We start from the raw sequence: 25,241 nt of genomic DNA, 5'->3' as shown, positions 1-25,241 counted from the left end.
ATATTATATATGGAGGTAGCTGCTCCTGGTATGCACCTATTCACAGTAGTTTGGATGTGCCAGTCTTTTTTCTGTCATTTCTGGATTGTGAGTCATGGGGAAAGCAAAAGAATTGTCAACGGATCTATGGAAAAAGGTAGTTGAACTGTATAAAACAGGAAAGGGATGCAAAAAAGATATCCAAGGAATTGATAGTGCCAGTCACCAGCATTCAAACTGTGATTAACAAATGGAAAATCAGGGTCTCTGTAAAAACAAAACCACGGTCAGGTAAATCAACAAAAATGTCGTCCACAACTGCGGGAAAAATTGTTTGGGATGCAAAGAAAAACCCACAAATAACATCAGCTGAAATACAGGACTCTCTGAAAACTAGTGGTGTGACTGTTTCAAGATGCACAATAAGGAGGCACTTGAAGATAACTGAGCTGCATGTTCAAGTCGTGAGAAGAAAACCATTACAGTGCAAATGATTCAAAGTATCTCGCCTACAACATGCAAAATAGCACAGAGACAAGCCTCAAAACTTCTGAAACAAGGTAATTTGGTGTGATGAGACCAAACTTTTTGGCCACAACCATAAATGTTACATTTGGAGAGAGGTCAACAAGGCCTATGATGACAGGAATACCATTCCTACTGTAAAGCACGGAGGTTGATCACTGATGTTTTAGTGATGTGTGAGCTACAAAGGCACAGGAAACTTGGTCAAAGTTGAAGGAAAGATGAATGCAGCACGTTATCAGCAAATACTGGAGGCAAATTTCCATTCATCAGCCCAGAAGCTGCGCATGGGACGTACTTGGACTTTCCAACATAACAATGATCCAAAACAGAAGGTCAAGTCGACCTGTCATTGTCTACAGTAGAACAAAATGAATGTTCTGGAGTGGCCATCTCAGTCTCCTGACCTCAATATCAGTGAGCCACTCTGAGGAGATCTCAAGCATGCAGTTCATGCTAGACAGCCCAATTTACCGGAACTGGAGGCTTTTTGTCAAGAAGAGTGGGCAGCTTTACCATCTGACAAAATAAAGAACCTCATCCACAACTACCACAAAGTACTTCAAGCTGCCATTGATGTTAGAGGGGGCAATACATGGTATTATGAAATGGGTTATATTAACATTTGATCGGGGTCATTTGGATGTCTTGGGTTGTCATTATGATTTAAAAAGAGAAAAACACAGTAGTTTGACAATAAATAGCTTCACCCAACCACTAACCATGAGTGGAGAAAAAGTTTTGTTGTTATCATTCATATTCTCTGAAAAAAGGCCAAGAAAGCAAAAATTCTTCCGGGGTATGTAAACTTTTGAGCACAACTGTAACAGCAAAGTTGCAGATAAGTTGCACACAAATCGCATGTAGCGTGTAACTTGTTTGGAAACGTGCAATCCTGTGTCGCAGTGGCAAAATGTCACTCTTTGCAACACAATACCATACGAGTTCATTACATCCTGTGTTGCAATGTATCGCTGTAATCTCAGTGTCACACGACATATGTCACTGTGTAGCACTAGCCTAGTCTTTACAAGAATGACTGTAATCATAAAAATAATAATCTGGAAATCTTACAGTTTTCACTCTCAGCCCTCAGTTTAAGCTGAGACCTGCTTTGCACAGTTTACTTTACAAATAGTAGTCATCTCATTATCATCGGCGACAGAATTATAGTGTAAAACTCCATTCACATGTCGTTGGCGTCACCACCCGGCGCACCCAGGCAAGTTTCGGGGCCCTGAGCAAACAGGGGGCTCACTCACTGTTGGGAACACCGACACACTAAGGTGACCGTGAGTCTGAGGAGCCCGATGCAAGCGCCTGCGAGTGGGCCCCACCGCTTGCTCAGGGCCCCGGCACTTGCAATACTTACCTCTCCCTGTTTCTCTGCAGCTCCACTGTCTTACGCATTTTCTGACTCTATGACATCTCAGGGCAGTGGGGTCGATGACCTCACTACAGCGCACCTCTACTCTGAGCGGTCACAGTGACGGCAACATTGATGAGTCCAGACCTGTGGCCAGCGAAGAGAGGTGAGTATTTTATTTTTTTATGTATGGCGAAATATATGGGGTCATTGTGTATGGAGCATTATATGGGGCCCATTCTGTATGGAGCATTATATGGAGTCCATTATTCTGATTGGAGCATTATATGGGGTCCATTAATCTGGAGCATTATATGGGTTCCATTATTCCGTATAGAGCATTATATGGGGTCCATTATAATGTATGGAGCATTATATGGGGCCCATTATAATGTATGGAGCATTATATGTGGTCCATTATTCTGTATGGAGCATTATATGGAATCCATTTTTCCGTATGGAACATTATATGGCGTCCATTAATCTGTATGGAGCTGTGGTGAAAGATGTATCTATATATGTGTGCAGTGAACCATGTATAGGTTTATTGTGTGACTAGTAATAATGTAACATCTGTCCTGAAGGCCGCATGTCTCACCCAGATGTTAAATATGTATTTTCCTGAGACAGCAGACTTCTGTCTCCAATCTCACCAGGGGGGCGTGCTGGGAACCAAGAAGAAAGGGAACATTTGACACCTCCTAGCTCTTTGGAAGAGAGATGTCAATTGCAGCCTGACACTGTCTATCTGTGGAAACTTTTACACAGGGAGTCTCAGAGCAAATGGTGTGTTCAATGGGGGAGCGGCCGCTGTTCAATCAAAACCAAGCAGTTATGGTGTTGGCCTGAGGGGCTGGTCTGGAAGTCTGACCTCCAGAGTAAATCTATAAATTAGGCCTGTATGCATAGAATTGTGTTCACATGTGAGGGCAGCCTGGGAAGCTGATGTGTTCCACCAATTCCATATTCACCCCCCCTTAGGGAGCAGAAGCAGACTACAAGTTAGCTATTTCTGTAAGTTTTCTCCTGTTTATTTTATACTGTTTTGCATACCTGTATGTCTTTTTATTATCATATTATTATCATATTTTTATGCCTTTTTCTTTACTGTAAGCACTGAATCTTTTTGTATTAAAGCATAAAACTTTAACAAGTTTAACCTTCAATGTTCTAAAGAATCCACAGCTTTAAACTGTATGATCTTTATGAGTGGTAGACAGTATTAGTAATCTCCGGGACTCATCGCCCGTGTATTCGGTGAGCGGTGGCAGCGTGTATGATCTGGGTCGGTGTGTGATTTATTTTCCCATCACAGCATAGGACAGAGGTTAAATTCTGGATTGAGAGTGGGGAGATAGAGTAACCCTTGCAGGCACAACCCCAAGTCACGTGCTGTGAGCGGGCCAGTGAGGAATTAATGACACCACGGAGTGGGATCTGTGACAAGGACTATATGGATCTAATTCTGTATGGAGCATTATATTGGGCCCATAATACTGTACAGAGCATTATATGGGGTCTATTATTCTCTATTCAGCATTATATGGTGTCCATTTTGTATGGAGGACTATATGGTGCCCTTTCTTTAGAGAGGACTATATGGGGCCCATTCTGTATGGAGCGTTATATGGGTTCTATTATTCTGTATGGAGCATTTTATGGTGTCCATTATGCTGTAGGGAGCATTATATGTGGTCCATTATTCTGTATGGAGCATAATATGGGGCCAATTATTCTGTATGGAGCATTATATGGGGTTCAATTATTCTTTATGGAACATTATATAGGGTCCATTATTCTGTATAGAGCATAATATGGGGTCCATTTTTCTGTATGGAACATTTTATGGTGTCCATTATTCTGTAGGAAACATTATATGGAGTCCATTATTCCGTATGGAGCATTATATGTGGTCCATTATTCTGTATGGAACATTATATGAAGTCCATTATTCTTTATGGAACATTATATGGGGTCCATTATTCCATATGGAGCATTATATGTGGTCCATTAATCTGTATGAAGCATTTTATGGGACCCATTATAATGTGTGGAGCATTATATGTGGTCCATTATTCTGTATGGGGCATTATATGGGGTCCATTATTCTGTATGGAGCTTTATATGAGGTCCATTATTCTGAATGGAGCATTATATGGGGTCCAATCATTCTGTATGTTCTGTATGGAACATTATATAGAGTGCATTATTCTGTATGGGATATTATATGGCGCCCATTCTGTTTTGAAACTTACATAGGGCCCATTCTGTATGGATGACTATACGGGACCCATTCTGTATGCAAGACTATATTGAGTTAATTCTGTATGATGCATTATATGTGGCCCATTCTGTATGGATCATTATATTTTGCCTATTATAGTGTATGGAGCATTATATGGAGTCTATTATTCTATATGGAGCATTATATGGAGTCCATTATTCTGAATGGATCATTATATGGGGTCCAATCATTCTGTATGGAACTGTATGTTCTGTATGGAACATTATATAGAGTGCATTATTCTGTATGGGATATTATATGGCGCCCATTCTGTTTTGAAACTTACATAGGGCCCATTCTGTATGGATGACTATACGGGACCCATTCTGTATGCAAGACTATATTGAGTTAATTCTGTATGATGCATTATATGTGGCCCATTCTGTATGGATCATTATATTTTGCCTATTATAGTGTATGGAGCATTATATGGAGTCTATTATTCTATATGGAGCATTATATGGAGTCCATTATTCTGAATGGATCATTATATGGGGTCACTTATTCTGTATGGAGCATTTTATGGGGCTCATTATACTGTATAGAGCATTAAATGGGACCCATTTTTCTGTATGGAGCATTATATGGGGTCCATTATTCTGTACAGAACATTATATGGAGTCCATTATTCAGCATGGAACATTATATGGGGCTCATTATTCTCTATGGAGCATTATATGGGGTCCATTAATCTGTTCGGAGCAGTATATGGGGTTCATTAATCTGTGTGGAACATTATATGGGATCCATGACTCTGTATGAAGCAATATATGAGGCTCATTATACTGTCTGAAGGACTATGTGGTGCCCATAATACTGTATGGAGGACTATGTGGTATCCATAATTCTGTATGGAGGACTATGTGGTGCCCATAATTCTGTATGGAGGACTATGCGGTGCCCATAATACTGTATGGAGGACTATGTGGTGCTCATTATACAGTCTGAAGGACTACGTTGTGCCCATAATACTGTATGGAGGACTATCTGGTGCGCATAATTCTGTATGGAGGACTATGTGGTGCTCATAATACTGTATGGAGGGCTATGTGGTGTCCAGGGCCGGACTGGCCATCTGGCAATTCTGAAGGGCCTGTCTGATTGTAGGCTGCCTTGTCTATTACGTTGTTAGCAGAATTTGTGTGCCCAAGACATCAATACTGTTAAGAGTTGTGACAAAGTCTCTGACTCTAACTTACCCCAGCAGGCCACAGGTTTCATTAGAAATATTGGTCTTGTAGTAAATCTTGCTTTCCTTCAGCCAGGGTAATATTAGCAATCCCATCTGGTGCTCGGGGGCGGAGACACCATGGGCCGTTGTAATTTCAAATGCCAGGGCTGAATTTCAGCCCCAGTCCATACCTGGTGGTGTCCATAACACTGTATGGAAGATTATACTGTCCGGTGTAAAGTGAAATCTTTAGAATTCCCCCAGGGTACCCACTGTGCTCTGCGATGATTCACCGGTTTCTGATCTATTGTAGAATTTGCAACGGATATCACTCATATAATGTAAGAAGTGAAATCATGGCATTGTACTATACCTATATTTCTCTGCCGTATCTGTGCATGATGAATCATGCTATGTGCTAAAGGGACCCACTGAGACTCTTTCGCCCGGGGCCCACGAAAACCTGAAGTCGGCTCTGCCCAGACCTAAACTAAAAGTCATACAGGCAAATATATGGCTATTAGTTTGGGATTGTAGACCCACAGTCGGTCAAGGAATTGTGGTCCGTACACAGACGCACAGAAGCACAGACATGTGAACACAGGATAATATGTAGGCAAATAACGTAGACATTCCAGCTGATGATAGGTGGTGTAGAACGTTCACCTCCTTCTACCACCTTCCTCTCAAATGTCACAGATCATTGTGCTATTCAGCAGAGGTCATGGAGGTAGATCTCCTACCAAGGATAGCTACCAGTGTTAGACCTCTTAAAGGGGTTGTCTACTGCTGATTGGCTGCAGCCTTCACATTTTTGTGACAGTGTTTTTAAAGCTCATGAAATATGCAAATTGCTTCTTCAAAAAGGAAGAGGGCTAGAATGCTAGTGCCTCCTAATGGAGGTAGCAATCTTAAAAGTCAATATTGAACCTGCCCCTGGGGGTTACCCCTGAACACAATGTTTGCAGATTGAAATTATGGTTTGGCTTTTATCCTAAGTCATATGGCAAGGCTCATTAAAGGGTTGATATTGACTTTTAGAATTTCTGCTTTCAATAGGTGGCATTAGAGTTCTACTTCTCTTCCTCTCTGAAGAGACAATTTGCATGTTTAATTTCCCAGGGGAGCATTACAAGGCTTAAAAGTCTCCTCACCTTGGCATGGCAGGCTTGACATGTCACTCTCAGCAAGGAGAAACGTTATTCCTTGGATAAAGCTCATGAAATTAACTGCAGTGGTCATGTAACTATGTCAATAAACCGGTGAGGTACACGAGGCTCAGGGCAGCTCTCCAGTAGGTACAGTGGCATGTAAAAGTTTGGGAACCCCTAATCAAAATTACCATTATTGTGAACAGTTAAGCAAGTTGAATATGAAATGATCTCTAAAATCCCTAAAGTTACAGATGACACATTTTATCCAAAATATATATTTTTTCATCTTTTACATTTTAAAAATTGCAAAAAGGAAAAAGGACAGATACGAAATTTTCTGCACCCTCCATGTTTAGTACCTAGTAGCAACCCCTTTTTCAAGTATCACAGCTTGTATGCTCTTTTTGTAGCAAGACATGAGTCATTCAATTTTTGTTTAAGAGATTTTCATCCATTCTTCCTTGGAAAATTCTACCAGCTCTATGAGATTCCTGGGTCGTCTTGCATGCACTGCTATTTTGAGGTCTAGCCACAGATTTTCAGTGTTTGGGATCATTATCTATTTGTGGAACATCCTCTATTCAACTTTGCCTTTTTTACAGATGGTGTTTGCATCAAGAATTCAATTAAATGTCATTGAATTTAATCTTCCCTCAACCCGTGAAATGTTCCCCATGCCATTGGCTACAACAAAACCACGAACCATGATTGATCCACCAGGCTGATGTTCTTTCTCTGAAATTCTGTGCCCTTTTTCCTCTACACATATTTTTATCATTGTGGCCAAAGAGTTCTATTTTAACCTCATTGGGCCACAGGACTTGTTTCCAAAATGTTCTGATGCTGAGTTTTATGGTGAGGATGCAGGGGAGGTTTTCTTCTGATGAATCTTCCATGAAGGCTATATACAGTATGTGCAGGTGTCTCTGAACTGTAGAACAATGTACCACAACTCCAGAGTCTGCTAAATCTTTCTGAGGACTTTTGCAATCAAGCTGGGGTTCTGATTTGCCTCTCTAGCAGTCCTACGAGAAGCTCTCATTGAAATTTTGCTTGGTTTTCCAGACCTTATCTTGACCTCCACTGTTGCTGCCATTTCTCAATTACATTTCGAGCTGAAGAAAGAGCAACTTGAAAATTCTTTGCTGTCTTGTTATATCCTTCTCCTGCTTCGTGGGCCTCTCGATATTTTTATTTGCAGAGTGCGAGACAGCTGCTTAGAAGAACCAATGACTGCTGTTTTTTGGCACAAGGTTAGAGGAGACTGGTGTGAGCAGGTTGCGAGATGCAGTGATGGACAGGAGGCAGAGCAAGGGTTAACAATTTTACTTTACCAGGGGAATACTCCACACAGGGAGGCAAACAGTTAAATGGGGAAATAAACAGTTAAATGGCAGAATGAACAGTTAAATGGCAAAAGGATATGCAGGTTTGAAAAACGGTAGATTCAGTAACGGCCGTTGCATTGTACACTTATTGTGTCAGAAGTTTCACCAACTGTAGATGATGCTTGAAAGTCAGTATTGCCGACAACAGCTGGTGCGGTGCTGGTCCAAAAAGGTCCTGCTGATAACGATGGCCTATATTCTGGTAGCAGTGGTCGGTGTTTGGTACCTTCCACTGAGCCCCTAGTCATGAACATATGCGGTCGGAGCAAACAAGGCAGTACAATCAGGGTCTCCCGTGGGCGGGAAGGTATATGCTGATAATGTGGCTGAAAATGTCTGTCCAGTACCCGATTCTCTCTTTGCAGCACGTGCGCTATACTCACGGTCACGAAACACGTGGCACCTTGCTCTCTGCCAGCTACTGGGTGCACTGCACTTCTGTCTCTATGTTGCGCGCTGTCTGTTCCCTCCAAGACTGAAGCGTCAACAACCACTGGCATGTTGCTTCTCCGGCGGGGTCCTGCAGATCACGGTCCGACAACGAGGGCAGCAGCGAACAGTCCTGAACTCTGCCCTGGCTCTTAGGCTGGCGTGCGGCGCTAAGCTGAACAGGGCTCCCGGCTCTTCCCTTATTCCTGCGGTTGGCTTCGGCAGTATCCCGACATTGGACTGGCAGCGTGTCGTTGCAGCATGGCTGCGCACTTCTCGGAGCCCACTGCGCATGCACCTTGCCTCTGTCACCACCGGCAGGAAATTGCCCGACGCTGTGCGCGCTGCACCTTATAACCGCGCCCCTAGGGTGGCGTTTTGGGAGCATTATACTCTAAAATTGGTCATTAAAGGGGTTTCGTGATTGAGAACACTAATTAATTGGGCTTCCATAGGGCAACATGTAGATAATTACTGTGTACTAGCCACAATATATTTCTCTCCATGTTGATAAAAGTTAGGAGATATGACCCTGCCTATTCCATTGATTGATTCTGTCTTTTAGAGGGGGGGCAAGGCCCAATTAAAACTTTTATGAATTTTATTTACGCCACTGCCTGCGGAAAATGTTTGCAGCTGTGAGCCAAATACATAGATTAATCCTATGGAGCCGGGGCATAACGATTGCAGTCGCAGAGGTTACGACCGCTACCGGGCCCATGTAAGGGTGAGGGCCTGCCGGTGCCAGCACAAACTTGAACTGGATGTGCATTCTTGGACTCACATTCAGCAAGTGTATTGTGGCACAAAGACCTGTCGGATTCGTGTGCTGCAATACACGCTGCCAGCCAATCAGAGGCCAGCAGCTGACGTCAGTGTGAACATGACTGAGGGCGCCTAGCATTTCCATCATGCACTCCTGTTGCTTGCCGCCTTCAGAAAGGGATCCCGCGCAGTTGGGGAGTGGAGTTACGGTGAGTATAATCATTTATTTTTTTATATGCATTAAAGTACAGCTGCAGAATGAAGGACATATATACCAGAATCGGGGAACATACCAGAATGGGGGATATACATATCACTATGGGGTACATATATACCAGGATGGAGGATATATATATATACCAGGATTGAGCCCAGAATAAAGGACATACAGTACAGACCAAAAGTTTGGACACACCTTCTCATTTAAAGATTTTTCTGTATTTTCATGACTATGAAAATTGTACATTCACACTGAAGGAATATGAATTAACATATGAATTATATACTTAACAAAAAAGTGTGAAACAACTGAAAATAGAGTGTGCAAATCAGTCATCAGAGCAAAAGGTGGCTACTTTAACCCCTTAGCGACCGTCGATACGCCTTTTAACGGCGGCCGCTAATGGTACTTAAACCACAGCGCCGTTAATTAACGGCGCTGTGGAAAAAGTCCATAGCGCCCCCCAGAGGCCGATTTTCTCCGGGGTCTCGGCTGCCGAGGGTAGCCGAGACCCCAGAGAACATGATTCGGGGGTTTTTTAACCCACCCCGCATTTGCGATCGCCGGTAATTAACCGTTTACCGGCGATCGCAAAAAAAAAAAAAAAAAAAAGCGATCTCTTATTAATTTCTCTGTCCTCCGATGTGATCGCACATCGGAGGACAGAGAAAAGGGGTCCCAGGTGGCCCCCCAATACTCACCTAGCTCCCCCGATGCTCCTCGTGTCTCCCGGTGGGCGCCGCCATCTTCAAAATGGGGTAGCCGAGACCCCAAAGAGCACGATCGGGGTCGGTATTACCGACCCCTGTTTTGCGATCGCCGGTAATTAACTGTTTACCGGCGACCGCAAAAAAAAAAAAAAAAAAGTAAAGTGTAATTCTCTGTCCTCTGATGTGATCGCACATCAGAGGACAGAGAAATAGGGGGATTCGGGGACCCTAGCATACTCACCTAGGTCCCTGGATCCTCTTGCTGCTCCTCCTGGCCGCCGGCAGCAGAACATGGCGGACGCATGCCCAGTGCGCCCGCCATCTGTCTCCATCTGCCGGCCGGCAGGAGAACAGCAGTTGGGGCTAAAATTAGGGGTAGGGTTAGGGTTAGGGTTAGGGGTAGGGTTAGGGTTAGGGGTAGGGTTAGGGTTAGGGGTAGGGTTAGGTTAGGGTTAGGTTAGGGGTAGGGTTAGGGGTAGGGTTAGGGGTAGGGTTAGGGGTAGGGTTAGGTTAGGGTTAGGGGTAGGCTTAGGGGTAGGGTTAGGGGTAGGGTTAGGGTTAGGTTAGGGTTAGGTTAGGGGTAGGGTTAGGGGTAGGGTTAGGTTAGGGTTAGGGGTAGGGTTAGGGTTAGGGGTAGGGTTAGGGGTAGGGTTAGGGGTAGGGTTAGGGTTAGGTTAGGGTTAGGTTAGGGGTAGGGTTAGGGGTAGGGTTAGGGGTAGGGTTAGGGTTAGGTTAGGGTTAGGTTAGGGGTAGGGTTAGGGGTAGGGTTAGGTTAGGGTTAGGGGTAGGGGTAGGGTTAGGTTAGGGGTAGGGCTAGGGTTGGGGCTAAATTTAGGGTTAGGGTTGGGGCTAAATTTAGGGTTAGGGTTGGGGCTAAACTTAGGGTTAGGCTTCTTTCACACTTACGTCGGTACGGGGCCGTCGCAATGCGTCGGCCCGACATACCGACGCACGTTGTGAAAATTGTGCACAACGTGGGCAGCAGCTGTAGTTTTTCAAAGCATCCGCTGCCCAATCTATGTCCTGGGGAGGAGGGGGCGGAGTTACGGCCACGCATGCGCGGTCAGAAATGGCGGATGCGACGTACAAAAAAAGTTTCATTGAACTTTTTTTGTGCCGACGCTCCGCCAAAACACAACTGATCCAGTGCACGACGGACGCGACGTGTGGCCATCCGTCACGATCCGTCGGCAATACAAGTCTATGGGCAAAAAACGCATCCTGCGGGCACATTTGCAGGATCCGTTTCTTGTCCAAAACGACGGATTGCGACGGAATGCCAAACGACGCAAGTGTGAAAGTAGCCCTAGGGCTAGGGTTAGGGTTGGGGCTAAAGTTAGGGCTAGGGTTGGGGCTAAAGTTAGGGTTAGAGCTGGGATTAGGGTTAGGGTTTGGATTAGGGTTCGTATTAGGGTTAGGGTTGGCATTAGGGTTACGCTTGGGATTAGGGTTAGGTTTGGGATTAGGGTTAAGGTTAGGGTTGTGATTAGGGGTGTATTGGGATTAGGGTTAGGTTTGAGGTTAGGGTTGAGATTAGGAGTGTGTTGGATTTAGGGTTTTGATTAGGGTTATGGTTAGGGTTGACATTAGGGTTGTTTTGGGGTAAGGGTTGTGATTATGGTTAGGGTTAGTGATTAGGATTATGGATGAGGTTGGGATTAGGGTTAGGGGTGTGTTGGGGTTAGGGTTGGAGCTAGAATTGGGGGGTTTCCACTGTTTAGGTACATCAGGGGGTCTCCAAACACGACAGCCAATTTTGCGCTCAAAAAGTCAAATGGTGCTCCCTCCCTTCTGAGCTCTGCCGTGCGCCCAAACAGTGGGTTACCCCCACATATGGGGCATCAGCGTACTCGGGATAAATTGGACAACAACTTCTGGGGTCCAATTTCTCTTGTTACCCTTGTGAAAATAAAAACTTGGGGGCTACAAAATCTTTTTTGTGAAAAAAAAAATATTTTTTATTTTCACGACTCTGCATTCTAAACTTCTGTGAAGCACTTGGGCATTCAAAGTTCTCACCACACATCTAGATAAGTTCCTTGGGGGGTCTAGTTTCCAAAATGGGGTCACTTGTGGGGGGTTACTACAGTTTAGATACATCAGGGGCTCTGCAATCGCAACATAATGCCCACAGACCATTCTATCAAAGTCTGCATTCCAAAAAGGCGCTCCTTCCCTTCCGAGCTCTGCCGTGCGCCCAAACAGTGGTTTACCGCCACATATGGCGCATCAGCGTACTCAGGATAAATTGGACAACAACTATTGCAGTCCAATTTCTCCTGTTACCCTTGTGAAAATAAAAACTTGGGGGCTACAATATCTTTTTTGTGGAAAAAAAAATATTTTTTATTTTCACGACTCTGCATTCTAAACTTCTGTGAAGCACTTGGGCATTCAAAGTTCTCACCACACATCTAGATAAGTTCCTTGGGGGGTCTAGTTTCCAAAATGGGGTCACTTGTGGAGGGTTTCTACTGGTTAGGTACATCAGGGGCTCTGCAAACGCAACATAATACCCGCAGACCATTCTATCAAAGTCTGCATTCCAAAACGGCGCTCCTTCCTTCCGAGCTCTGCCGTGCGCCCAAACAGTGGTTTACCCCCACATATGGGGTACCAGCATACTCAGGACAAATTGGACACCAACTTTTGGGGTCCAGTTTCTCTTGTTACCCTTGTGAAAATAAAAATTTGGTGGCTAAAAAATCTTTTTTGTGGAAAAAAAAAATATTTTTTATTTTCACGGCTCTGCATTATAAACTTCTGTGAAGCACTTGGGCATTCAAGGTTCTCACCACACATCTAGATAAGTTCCATGGGGGGTCTAGTTTCCAAAATGGGGTCACTTGTGGGGGATTTCTACTGTTTAGGCACATCAGGGGCTCTCCAAACGCGACATGGCGTCCGATCTCAATTCCAGCCAATTCTACATTGAAAAAGTAAAACGGCACTCTTTCTCTTCCAAGCTCTGCGGTGCGCCCAAACAGTGGTTTACCCCCACATATTGGGTATCGACGTACTCAGGAGAAATTGCACAACAACTTTTGTGGTCTAATTTCTCCTGTTACCCTTGTGAAAATAAAAATTTGTGGGCAAAAAGATAATTTTTGTAGAAAAAATGCAATTTTTTTTTTCACGGCTCTACGTTATAAACTTCTGTGAAGCACATGGGGGTTCAAAGTGCTCGCCACACATCTAGATAAGTTCCTTAAGGGGTCTAGTTTCCAAAATGGTGTCACTTGTGGGGGGTTTCCACTGTTTAGGCACATCAGGGGCTCTCCAAACGCGACATGGCGTCCAATCTCAATTCCAGCCAATTCTACATTGAAAAAGTAAAACGGCACTCCTTCTCTTCCAAGCTCTGCGGTGCGCCCTAACAGTTGTTTACCCCCACATATTGGGTATCAGCGTACTCAGGAGAAATTGCACAACAACTTTTGTGGTCTAATTTCTCCTGTAAGGGTATGTTCACACGTTCAGGATTTCCATCCTTTTTTTTTCAGGACAGTTTTTTTAAAAAACTGCAGCTCTTGGCAGAAAACGCAGGTCCTTTTTTTGTCCTTTTTTGATGCGTTTTTGATGCGTTTTTTGATGCGTTTTTTTATCCTTTTTTTACTGTGTGTTTCCTAGGAAGCTTTTTAGGGCTACAATGGCTGAAAATACCCTAACCCTACCCCTACCCCTAACCCTACCCCTACCCCTAACCCTACCCCTACCCCTAACCCTACCCCTAACCCTACCCCTAACCCTACCCCTACCCCTAACCCTACCCCTAACCCTAACCCTACCCCTAACCCTACCCCTAACCCTAACCCTAACCCTACCCCTAACCCTACCCCTAACCCTACCCCTAACCCTACCCCTAACCCTAACCCTATTCTAACCTTAGTGAAAAAAAAAAAAAAATTCTTAATTTTTTTATTGTCCCTACCAATGGGGGTGACAAAGTGGGGGGGTGTCATTTACTATTTTTTTATTTTGATCACTGAGATAGGTTATATCTCAGTGATCAAAATGCACTTTGGAGCGAATCTGCCGGCCGGCAGATTCGGCGGGCGCACTGCGCATGCGCCCGCCATTTTGCAAGATGGCGGCGCCCAGGGAGAAGACGGCCGTACGGACACCGGGACGCCGGGTAAGTATAAGGGGGGGAGATTAGGGCACGGGGGGGGCATCGGAGCACTGGGGGGGGGCATCGGAGCACGGGGGGGGGGCATCGGAGCACGGGGGGGCGGGATCGGAGCACGGGGGGGCAGCCACACTCCGCCCACGCACTTCCGCCCGCTCCCCCGCACTTCCTGCTGCAGCGGTTCTGCACATCAAATCGCAGTAAAACCCGCAGATATATATTTGATCTGCGGGTTTTACTGCGATTTTGACCTCACAATGGAGGTCTATGGGTGCAGAACCGCTGCGGTTCAGGAAGAAGAATTGACATGCTCCTTCTTTTTTCCGGGAGCTATTCAGCGCGGCTTTTTTTTTACAATTTCCGGACCATGTGCACAGTGTGTCCTGTTTTCCATAGGGTACAGTGTACTGTACCCTGCATGGAAAACAGCTGCGGAACCGCAGCGGCAAAACCGCCGCGGTTCCGCGGTAAAAAACGCACTGTGTGAACATGGCCTTACCCTTGTGAAAATAAGAATTTGTGGGCAAAAAGATCATTTTTGTGTAAACAAAAGCGATTTTTTATTTTCACGGCTCTACGTTATAAACTTCTGTGAAGCACTTGGGGGTTCAAAGTGCTCACCACACATCTAGATAAGTTCCTTAAGGGGTCTAGTTTCCAAAATGGTGTCACTTGTGGGGAGTTTCCACTGTTTAGGCACATCAGGGGCTCTCTAAATGTGACATGGTGTCCGATCTCAATTCCAGCCAATTCTGCATTGAAAAAGTCAAACGGCGCTCCTTCACTTCTAAGTTCTGCGGTGCGCCCTAACAGTGGTTTACCCCCACATATGGGGTATTGGCGTATTCAGGAGAAATTGCATAACAATATTTATGGTTACATTTCTGTTTTTACACTTGTGAAAATAAAAAAAATGGTTCTGAATTAAGATGTTTGCAAAAAAAAGTTAAATGTTCATTTTTTCCTTCCACATTGTTTCAGTTCCTGTGAAGCACGTAAAGGGTTAATAAACTTCTTGAATGTGGTTTTGAGAACCTTGAGGGGTGTAGTTTTTAGAATGGTGTCACACTTCATTATTTTCTATCATATAGACCCCTCAAAATGACTTCAAATGTGATGTGGTCCCTAAAAAAAAATGGTGTTGTAAAAATGAGAAATTGCTGGTCAACTTTTAACCCTTATAACTCCCTAACAAAAAAAAATTTTGTTTCCAAAATTGTGCTGATGTAAAGTAGACATGTGGGAAATGTTATTTATTGACTATTTTTTTATGACATATCTCTCTGATTTAAGGGCATAAAAATACAAAGTTTGAAAATTGCAAAATTTTAAAAATTTTCGCCATATTTCCGTTTTTTTCATAAATAATCGCAAGTAATATCGAAGAAATGTTACCACTAACATGAAGTACAATATGTCACGAAAAAACAATCTCAGAATCAGCGGGATCCGTTGAAGCGTTCCAGAGTTATAACCTCATAAAGTGACAGTGGTCAGAATTGCAAAAATTGGCCTGGTCATTAAGTACCAAATTGGCTCTGTCACTAAGGGGTTAAAGAACCTAGAATATAAGACATATTTTCAGTTGTTTCACACTTTTTTGTTAAGTATATAATTCCACGTGTTAATTTATAGTTTTGATGCCTTCAGTGTGCATGTACAATTTTCATAGTCATGAAAATACAGAAAAATCTTTAAATGAGAAGGTGTGTCCAAACTTTTGGTCTGTACTGTATATACCAGGATGAGTCCCTGGAAAATGGACATATATACCAGGATGGGGCCCAGGATAACAGATATATATACCAGGATGGGGCCCAGGATAACAGAGATATATACCCGGATGGGGCCCAGGATAACAGACATATATACCAGGATGGGGCCCAGGATAACGGACATATATACCAGGATGGGGCCCAGGATAATGGACATATATACCAGGATGGGGCCCAGGATAACGGACATATATACCAGGATGGGGCCCAAGATAACGGACATATATACCAGGATGGAGCACAAGATAACAGACATATATACCAGGATGGGGCCCAGGATAACGGACATATATACCAGGATGGGGCCCAGGATAACGGACATATATACCAGGATGGGGCCCAGGATAACAGACATTTATTCCAGGATGGGGCCCAGGATAACGGACATATATACCAGGATTCAAGATTCAAGATTCAAAGATTCAAAGAAGCTTTATTGGCAGGACCAAATACACATCAGTTTTGCCAAAGCAAGTGTATAGAGGCAATAGGGATAGGGACTGTGGGGATGTTGGGTAGGAGCTGTGGGGGAGGTGGATGGGGCAGATCCAGGGTGGGGGCTATAGTCCATGGCATAGGGGAGGTGGATGGGGCAGATCCATTGTGGGGGTTATAGTCCATGGCATAGGGGAGGTGGATGGGGCAGATCCATTGTGGGGGCTATAGTCCATGGCATAGGGGAGGTGGATGGGGCAGGTCCATTGTGGGGGCTATAGTCCATGGCATAGGGGAGGTGGATGGGGCAGATCCATTGTGGGGGCTATAGTCCATGGCATCATAGTTCTCTTTCTCGCAGTCTATGACATTCGCTCAAGTACCGCGCTGCTATCTCCACCGCTCTCTCTTCTTCTCCCAGCAGGATATGTTTTCTCTTCCTCCTTCATGGTGATGAAGTCTGGGAAGAGATGTGAGAGTCTCCTGAAGTGAGTGTCCCTCACTGCTGAGTATTTGGAGCAGTGTAGCAGGAAGTGGGTTTCGTCCTCTATGGCCTCCTGATCACAGTGTTGGCACAGTCTTTCCTCCCTGGGCTTGTAGCTCTGCCTGTGTCGGCCACATTCGATGGCCAGACTGTGGGCACTGAGTCTATATCGGCTCAGGATCTGGCGGTCTCTGGGGTCCGGGAGTTTCTCCAGATATGGGGCCAGTCTGTAGTCTCTCTGTAGGCTCCGGTACATGGTCAGTTTCTGTGAGCTGATGATATCATTCTTCCAGTCACTGACATACCTCTCCTGGCCTTCATCTGCCATCTTCCTAATTCCGGCTTTTGTCAGGTTGTTGTGATTGGTGTTCTGCTCCGGTTGGGTTTGGCTGGGCTGTTCCGGGGGTTCTGGTTTTTCTGTTTCACCTTCATGTATCAGGGCTTTATGGTGATGGGAGCTTGGATTGCTCCTATGCAGGTGAGCCCGGAATGACAGCGCCCTCTTTAGAACTGTTAGGTGTAGAGGGAATCTGCCCAGCTCAGCCCGACAAGCACTGTTGGAGGTGCTCCGATGGACCTGGAGAAGGTGCTTGCAGAATTCCAGGTGGAATATTTCTGTTGGACTGGAATCCCACTTTGACCAGTCTGGGTAGGTGTGAGGACTCCAGACTTTGCTGCCATACAGGAGGATTGGGGCGATGATGGAGTCGAAGATTTTTAGCCAGACCCTCACTGGTGGCTTCAGATGGTAGAGTGTCCTTCGGATGGCATAGAAGGTTTTGCAGGCCTTGTCTTTCAGGGTCTCTATGGCTTGTTTGAAGTTCCCTGACCGGTGAATCTCTAGGCCCAGGTAGGTATATTTGTCCGTTCCTGTGAGGTCGCAGTTGTTGAGGATAAATGATGGGTGTTGGTCTGATCTTCTCTTTCTCCTCTGGAACACCATGGTGTTGGTTTTCTTTAGGTTGACCGGTAGGGCCCAGGTGGAGCTGAATTTCTCTAGGATTTTCAGGTTGTCCTGGAGGCCTTTCTCGGTTGGTGACAGCAGCAGCAGGTCATCTGCATACAGCAGGAATTTCACCTGGGCGTCGTGGAGGGTGAGTCCTGGTGCTGAGGAGGATTCCAGGGCGGTAGCCAGCTCGTTGATGTAGATGTTGAAGAGCGTTGGGCTTAGGCTGCAGCCTTGTCTTACTCCGCGGCTCTGCTGGAAAAAAGCCGTTCTTTTGCCGCTCACACTCACGCTGCAGCTGTTCTCGGTGTAGGAGCTTTTGATGACATCGTAGGTCTTTCCCCCTATTCCACTCTCCAGCAGTTTCAGGAATAAGCCCGGGTGCCACACTGAATCAAAGGCCTTTTTAAAGTCCACAAAGCAGGCGTATATCTTCCCATTCTTTGTATTGTAGACGTGTCTCTGAATGAGGCTGTGCAGAGTATAGATGTGGTCAGTGGTGCGGTGGTTCGGCATGAACCCTGCTTGGCTCTTGCTGAGGACGTTGTGCTCGGTGAGGAAGGTGAGGATCCTCTTGTTAAGGATGGGGCCCAGGATAACAGACATTTATTCCAGGATGGGGCCCAGGATAACAGACATATATACCAGGATGGGGCCCAGGATAACGGACATATATACCAGGATGGGGCCCAGGATAACAGACATTTATTCCAGGATGGGGCCCAAGATAACGGACATATATACCAGGATGGAGCACAAGATAACAGACATATATACCCGGATGGGGCCCAGGATAACGGACATATATACCAGGATGGGGCCCAGGATAACGGACATATATACCAGGATGGGGCCCAGGATAACAGACATATATACCAGGATGGGGCCCAGGATAACAGACATATATACCAGGATGGGGCCCAGGATAACAGAGATATATACCAGGATAGGGCACAAGATAACGGACATATATACCAGGATGGGGCCCAGGATAACAGACATATATACCAGGATGGGGCCCAGGATAACAGACATATATACCAGGATGGGGCCCAGGATAACAGACATATATACCAGGATGGGGCCCAGGATAACAGACATATATACCAGGATGGGGCCCAGGATAACAGAGATATATACCAGGATAGGGCACAAGATAACGGACATATATACCAGGATGGGGCCCAGGATAACAGAGATATATACCAGCATAGGGCACAAGATAACGGACATATATACCAGGATGGGGCACAGGATAACGGACATATATACCAGGATGGGGCCAGGCTGGCGTACATACATATACGAAGCTGGGGGGGGGGGCACGGTCCACATCTTGCACCGAGGCCCATCAGACTCTAGTTACGCCACTACTATGGAGTAAACCTTCTTTGGCATTGCTGCTGTGACATGATGAAGTGCCAGACTGCTCTTATTTATTAACTGCAGTAAAAAAAAAGATATTGTTACATAATACAGTGGCGAAATAATGTGAGCAGTCAGTGGTCGGACCATCTGTGTGCATCCATTATATCACAGCACAGTGGCTGAATACATGGACATGCATCTCCCTGTGCCGGGGATTCGGGACATGTCACGCGCACACTTTCGCCCCTGCCACCCATGGTACTAAGCAGATGCTCTATGCTTCCCATGGGTGCTTTGTGAGACTGGGAGAAACGGGCAGGATGAAGAGGAAGGAGGGAGGTGAAGAGGAGGGGTTCTGCTACAGGGCCTGCAGCTGCTGCACATGCTTCTCTCAGCTATGTGACCCTTCTGGATATTTGCTATAGAGTTTAGATGGAACATTCCCAAATTGGTCCTCGGGAGGGTGGATGCGGTCGTGTTGCTAGGAGACATCTTCTTTGTTCTCAGGTACCCAGGTATGTGACAGATGATGACTGCAGTCTAATCTGTGCCGGGTGACGATGACATGACACGTGCTGCCCAGATCTGCAGACCCCACGGCGCACCTCACTGCGGCGAGCACCTGAGCGATCAATTATCGAGATGGGTAAATGAATTAAGCTGGGTGTGACGGGAGACTACAGAGAGGCATCAAGGTCACTCGTAAGGACGCGGCTGGATTCAGTGATGCTGTCCTACGTAGAGAAAATATTACATGTGCTAATGATATTTTAGGCTGATCTGAGGATTTCGGAGTGATTGGCTTACAGTCTGTGACCCTAAAGTGGGTGGGGGGGGGTTACTTTTGTTGCCTCTTTCTATAATAGTGATTAATGCTGAGAGCAGCATTTCCGGATTACCGGAATGTGGAGCCGCAGGGGGTAGACCACCTCCTTATACTATGTACACAGACTGGCTGGAAATGAAGCTTTGCATTGATGTGTGATGGACAGCGGCTGTCGGATGAATGACCGGACCACCACGGGCAGCACTTATTGGAAGGATTGTCAGATGCATACAATTTATTATGTCTAATTGTAGCCACAAGCATAAGCTAAAAAGGAAAATTATAACTAATGTGCTGTCAAGAAATCCGGCATCTATGCAGTCGCATGACGACTAGACGTGCTTGGCTACTCTCAATTCACCTAGCCAGGTACGTCTAGTCAGAATGTGTCTGGAAATATGCAAATCATATACATGCAGTCACGTGACTGCCCACACTCACCAGCAATACCGGTGAATCCTGACAGCATGTCCACCGCATGCTATCAGGACTCAGAAGTCTGTAGTCACATAGAATGTCACTAATTAAAGGATTGTCTCATTTTTGTTGATTTTTTTTTTCTTAGTTAAATGTGTGTGTGCCTAAAATATTTTTTGGCCGTTGGATTTGATTTAAAAAATTGACAGTTTGCATTCTATAGCCTCTGTGTTGCAATGCATTTTGCTGGCTGCAGAAAGAATTTACTGAGAATCTGTCAGTGAGCTCCTTCAGATAGTCTGAAGCTTTGTAAGTTTTTTCATTGTCTTTTTCTGAGCTTCTTGCAGTGGAGTCATGACCATAGACCACATTATAGTTGAATGTGCATAGAAAGAAAGAGCCCGTAAAAGCCAAATGGGTCAAAATATTTCATAAAATGCAATTGCAAAAAGATGCAAATATAAATGCATATATAAAAGAAAGAAAAATCCCCAAAGTTATCAAACCTCTTTGAGGAAAGTTTGTAATTGATTTTGCCCTTCAAGTTCACTGCAATTTTGTAAGCAGTAGCATTCAATAAAATTGTCTGCATCTAGGGGTAACTGTCTGCATCTAGGGGTAGCCACTGCCCGAAGGACTATTAGGCTGTATTCACACGTTGTGTTTTAGCTGTGTTCTGTTCTGCAGGCAAAACCTGCTCTCTTGGCAGTAAAGAAGCAGGTTTTGCTGAGTTTTTGCTGCAAAAACACAACGTGTGAACATACCCTTATAAACGTAAAGGAATGGCTATGAAGACCACCCATTTTTAAATAGAATCTGGCCTCAAGTGAAAGGCCAACTCTATATAATGCACATATTGGCCAAGTCCACTCTAGGTGCATATGGAGATTAACGAATGTCGCAAAATTAATTTTGGACGAATTCTATTGAAGCAAAATTAAAAAAAAAAAAAAACAATTAGGCTGGATCAAAATTGCCTGAAAAAAATATTCTTTCTGTTCTGACTAATGCTCCGAAGTCGCTCTAGAATCCAATGTATAAGAAATAGAGGGCCAAGAAGGGGTTAAACCTCAGTTGTCCCCCAGGTCCTCCGCCTGCTATATTGTACACTTCACATCTTCTGATTGGAGATGGGTGTACCTGAACAGTAAAGTTCTGCGTCCTTACCGAACACCTACTGTTCAGGTTCGCCCACCCCGAATACCAGGTGTCTGTCGCGCTGCATGACAGCGTAGCAAACACTGCTTCTGATCGGCAGTAATGACTCCATTACTAACCCATGGCCTTGATGTCACCGGACAATACAAAGGTAACATCAACCACTCAAATATTACCCCACTTACCTCTGCTATAGGGCAAGTAGGAAGAGAGAACCAAAATGCTAGAATTAGCGCATCTAATAGATGAGCCTTTTCTGGGCTGCTATTTTTAGGCTGGGGGGAAATATCCATGGCCCCTTACCAGCCTGAGAATACCAGCCCCATCTGTCTACTTTAGCTTGGCTGGTTGTCAAAAATGGGGGTACCCCACACCGTTAATTTAAATTATTTATTTAAATAATTAAAAAAACAGGGTGAGGACCCCTCTATTCTTGATAACCAGTCTTGCTAACACTGACAGCTGAGGGATGCAGCCCCTAGCTGTGACTTTTGCCTGGCTGGTTATCAGCCTGGCTGGTTATCAAACATACAAGGGAACACACGCTGTTTTTTTTAATTATATATTTACAGCGCAGGTGCCGGCTGATGAATGCTTCCATAAGCCGCCACCTGCTCTCATTGTTATTAGCGGCAGCAGGCATAGGCTGATTGGAGCAGTAGTCCTATCAGCCGACGTCATGCACATGACAGCATGGCAAACACTGGATGTTTGGGCCCCCCATTCATGTGAATGGGGTCCTGATTTGGGTCCAGGTACTGTTCTGGTTCCTAAACCCGAACTTTTTTTAACTGCTCAGTCGGACCCGAGCAACCAGGGGTCCGCTCATCTCTATTTCTAAAACTTCACCTCATGTCATTGTCATGCATTGTACTCCATGTGAATGAGTGAGGTTTAGAACCAGAAAAGCAGAAGAGTGAGCACAGGATAATGAGTGGAGGAACCCGGGGGAGCTGTGGCTGCAGGACAAATGAGGGACCGGTCTAAGACTGTAAAGAATTTCCAAAAATGTCTCTCGTCTGAAAGAGAATGGGGTTTGTATATACTACACTACTATGGGGCTGTTGCAGAAATGGCACTATTTTACCGAGTGGTCTGGGCATATTAATAGCAGCAGCTTTACGCTGGGGTTCCACTCCAAAACTCACTTTATGCTCCTTATACTACATAGCAGTAGAAATTTTGATATTTTGCGACTTATTTGCCGTAGATGCAATACCTCGTAGATAGGACACTTGTTCTAAATTATGGTGAACATCTACCTGTAGCCCCAATCTTAAAGGAGGTTGTCCAGTCTAGAAGACCCATTTTTTGTGAACTATTGGGAAAGTCGGGTTTTTAGAGGAAGGTTCTCTCATTCAGGAACCTCATCTCTTGGTCAGAGTAGAAAGTGGTGATAAAGAGTTTCTCTCGCTCTGGACAGCCTGTCTTACTTGCTTTCCAAACACAATTTATAGAGTAGACTGGGACACTCGGGGGGAGATTTTGTGTTTTGCATATTGTCAAGTGACTCTACTAACAAGCAGGGATTGTCCTAATTGGACAGTTCCTTAAAGAGGACCTGTCAAAAGTGGCCAGTTATATCAAGGGGGCATGGCTCACAGGATAATTATGCAGAGTCGCCTAAAGACGCGCCCCAGAGGAACCTGTGAGCTGAGCCATGCCTTCTTGCTAAAGACCATAAAAATCATCAGTAAATAAAAAAGTCCATATTTCTGGAACTGTATGCTGGATTTATAAAAAAAAACTTACTAAGGGGAGCAGCAGAAAATATTAAGAACAAAAACAGCTGGCTATTGTGCTGGTGACAGGTCCTCCATGTTAGGGAGCCTTGTGTGGATCCATATTATGAAACAAATACAAATCTATCAAGCCTGTTCCTCTGTATGCCTCAGATTCGCATAAAATGTATGAAAAAAAATCAGATGTGAAATATTTGCCGTAAAAGGATTTGAAGGACACACTAATAGGGAATGTATATTGTGACAGTAGTGATAATGTTTGTAAAGCACTGTAGAATTAATGGCGCTATATACGGTAAGTAAAATAAATGCCATATTACTGTACTATGCCATTACAAAGGCTCCGCACCGTGCTGCAGAGAATGCCTATGACCTCATAATACAGATCCATAGTGATTCTATGGTCGCATTCACACATCAGTATATTTGATCAGTATTTAATCAGTATTTATATGCCAAAACAAGGAGTGTCTCCAAAATACTGAACAGGGGTCAATGTTCCAATTATAGTTTTTTTCTATAGTTCCACTCCTGGCTTTGGCACTGAAACACTGATGCAAAAATACTGAGCAAATACTGAACGTGTGAATGTGACTCAATGTAATAAATAGGTCAATTGAGATGAAAACTGAGCCATGTGGGAAAAGCACTTCTGATCATCAAACGTTCTCAATATAATAAACGGAAAGTTGTACTTTGTTGAAGACTTTGAAATTATTGTCCCCTCTAAACCCCAATTAAGGAACTCTTGAGACAAAATACCATATACAGAACACCCTGGAATGAAAGGTGCCAGAAAAAAAGGATATTTCTTAGGCTACGCGAACACTTCTTTATGGTGCTCCAAAAAAAAACAGTGTCTGGGCTGGAAAAATGCTGCGTAAAATATACATTTTTGATGCGATTTTTCCCATGCTGCAGATTTGAAAAAAAAAAACGCTTTGATGTTTCAAATCTGCAAAGAAAAAATAAGCAGCGTGCGCATGAGAGTCCTGAAGTCCATGAGAGTCCTGAAGACTCACTTTGCTGGAACTGTAAAATGCTGTACTTGATCTGTGATATGGAGAACGTCTCATATCTCATCTATTCAAAAAACTGGGTACATGAAAAAAATAAAATGGACCCCAAATGTATGACATCCATGTTTCATTTGAGTCCTTCCCCTTTTTTTTTCAGTTTACGTAGAAAAGCTTGAAATTTGTTTTATTTTTTTATTTTTCGTACGAGAAAAATTTAACCCAAAATGAATGAAGATGGCATACAGCACACCGATGAAAAACATTCCATTTTTTATTGTATGCAAAAAAAAAAAAAAATATGAAACTGATGTCTAAATGGGGTTTTAAGCTGTTCAGACATAATTTCATCTTTTGACTCAAGAGGGCAGGAAATAACAACAAAAAAAATATAGAAAAGCACACATTGGATTACAAATTTGATGTAATCTCCTTATTTCATCATTGGAAAAGGAAGGAAGTATCACATACTAACACTTAGTGGAGGCACAGATTTCTGCTGGGAACGGGGTGTGAGAACTTCACGAAACATTACGGAATTGTGTTATATAATTTATAGCATCTTTTGCTATTATGTTGTTTTATCAAATCAATTTTGCCAACGTTTCTTGGAATTCTTATTATCACAGCAGGTTATTTAATAATTTACAGCACATAATCTGTACTGACAGATGATCTGTAATATAGGCTTGAAGCGCAATTATGAGCTCACTGACTGTGAGAAAGATTCAAAACTTAAGTTTAAGGTTTCTTAAAGAGGATGTGCGGGACTTTAAAAAAAAGGCATGTATTGCTAACAGAGGCAACTACCTGCCCATTGTACCCAGCACCGGTCAGTGACCGCTCCTGCCAGAGATTCAGCTACTTCCTGTCAACAGGGCAGCAGTTTCTCTTCCTGTTGACAGGGTGAGACTACTGGTGTCATTCTGATTGACAGCCAGCATCCACTGCCTA

The 25,241-nt window shown here is 44.3% G+C and overlaps 1 protein-coding gene across 2 annotated transcripts in view; it reads left to right on the top strand.

The window, feature by feature from the left end:
* RELL2 (RELT like 2) overlaps positions 1–25,241 on the top strand; it is a 149,136-nt gene that overhangs the window by 17,764 nt on the left and 106,131 nt on the right. Inside the window, exon 1 of one of the 2 annotated variants that reach the window (XM_069763639.1) lies at positions 19,296–19,643. The exons of the other annotated variant lie outside the window; for it this stretch is intronic. The gene's annotated coding sequence lies outside the window, so the exon portion shown is untranslated. Of the gene's footprint in view, positions 1–19,295; positions 19,644–25,241 lie in introns of those variants that run through there. 2 annotated transcript variants of the gene reach the window in all.

Source organism: Ranitomeya imitator, chromosome 4 (genome assembly GCF_032444005.1).
Source record: "Ranitomeya imitator isolate aRanImi1 chromosome 4, aRanImi1.pri, whole genome shotgun sequence".
Classification (NCBI taxonomy): Eukaryota; Metazoa; Chordata; class Amphibia; order Anura; family Dendrobatidae; genus Ranitomeya; species Ranitomeya imitator.
Note: the sequence above shows the minus strand (reverse complement) of the source record. Positions and strands in the feature narration are given on the sequence as shown.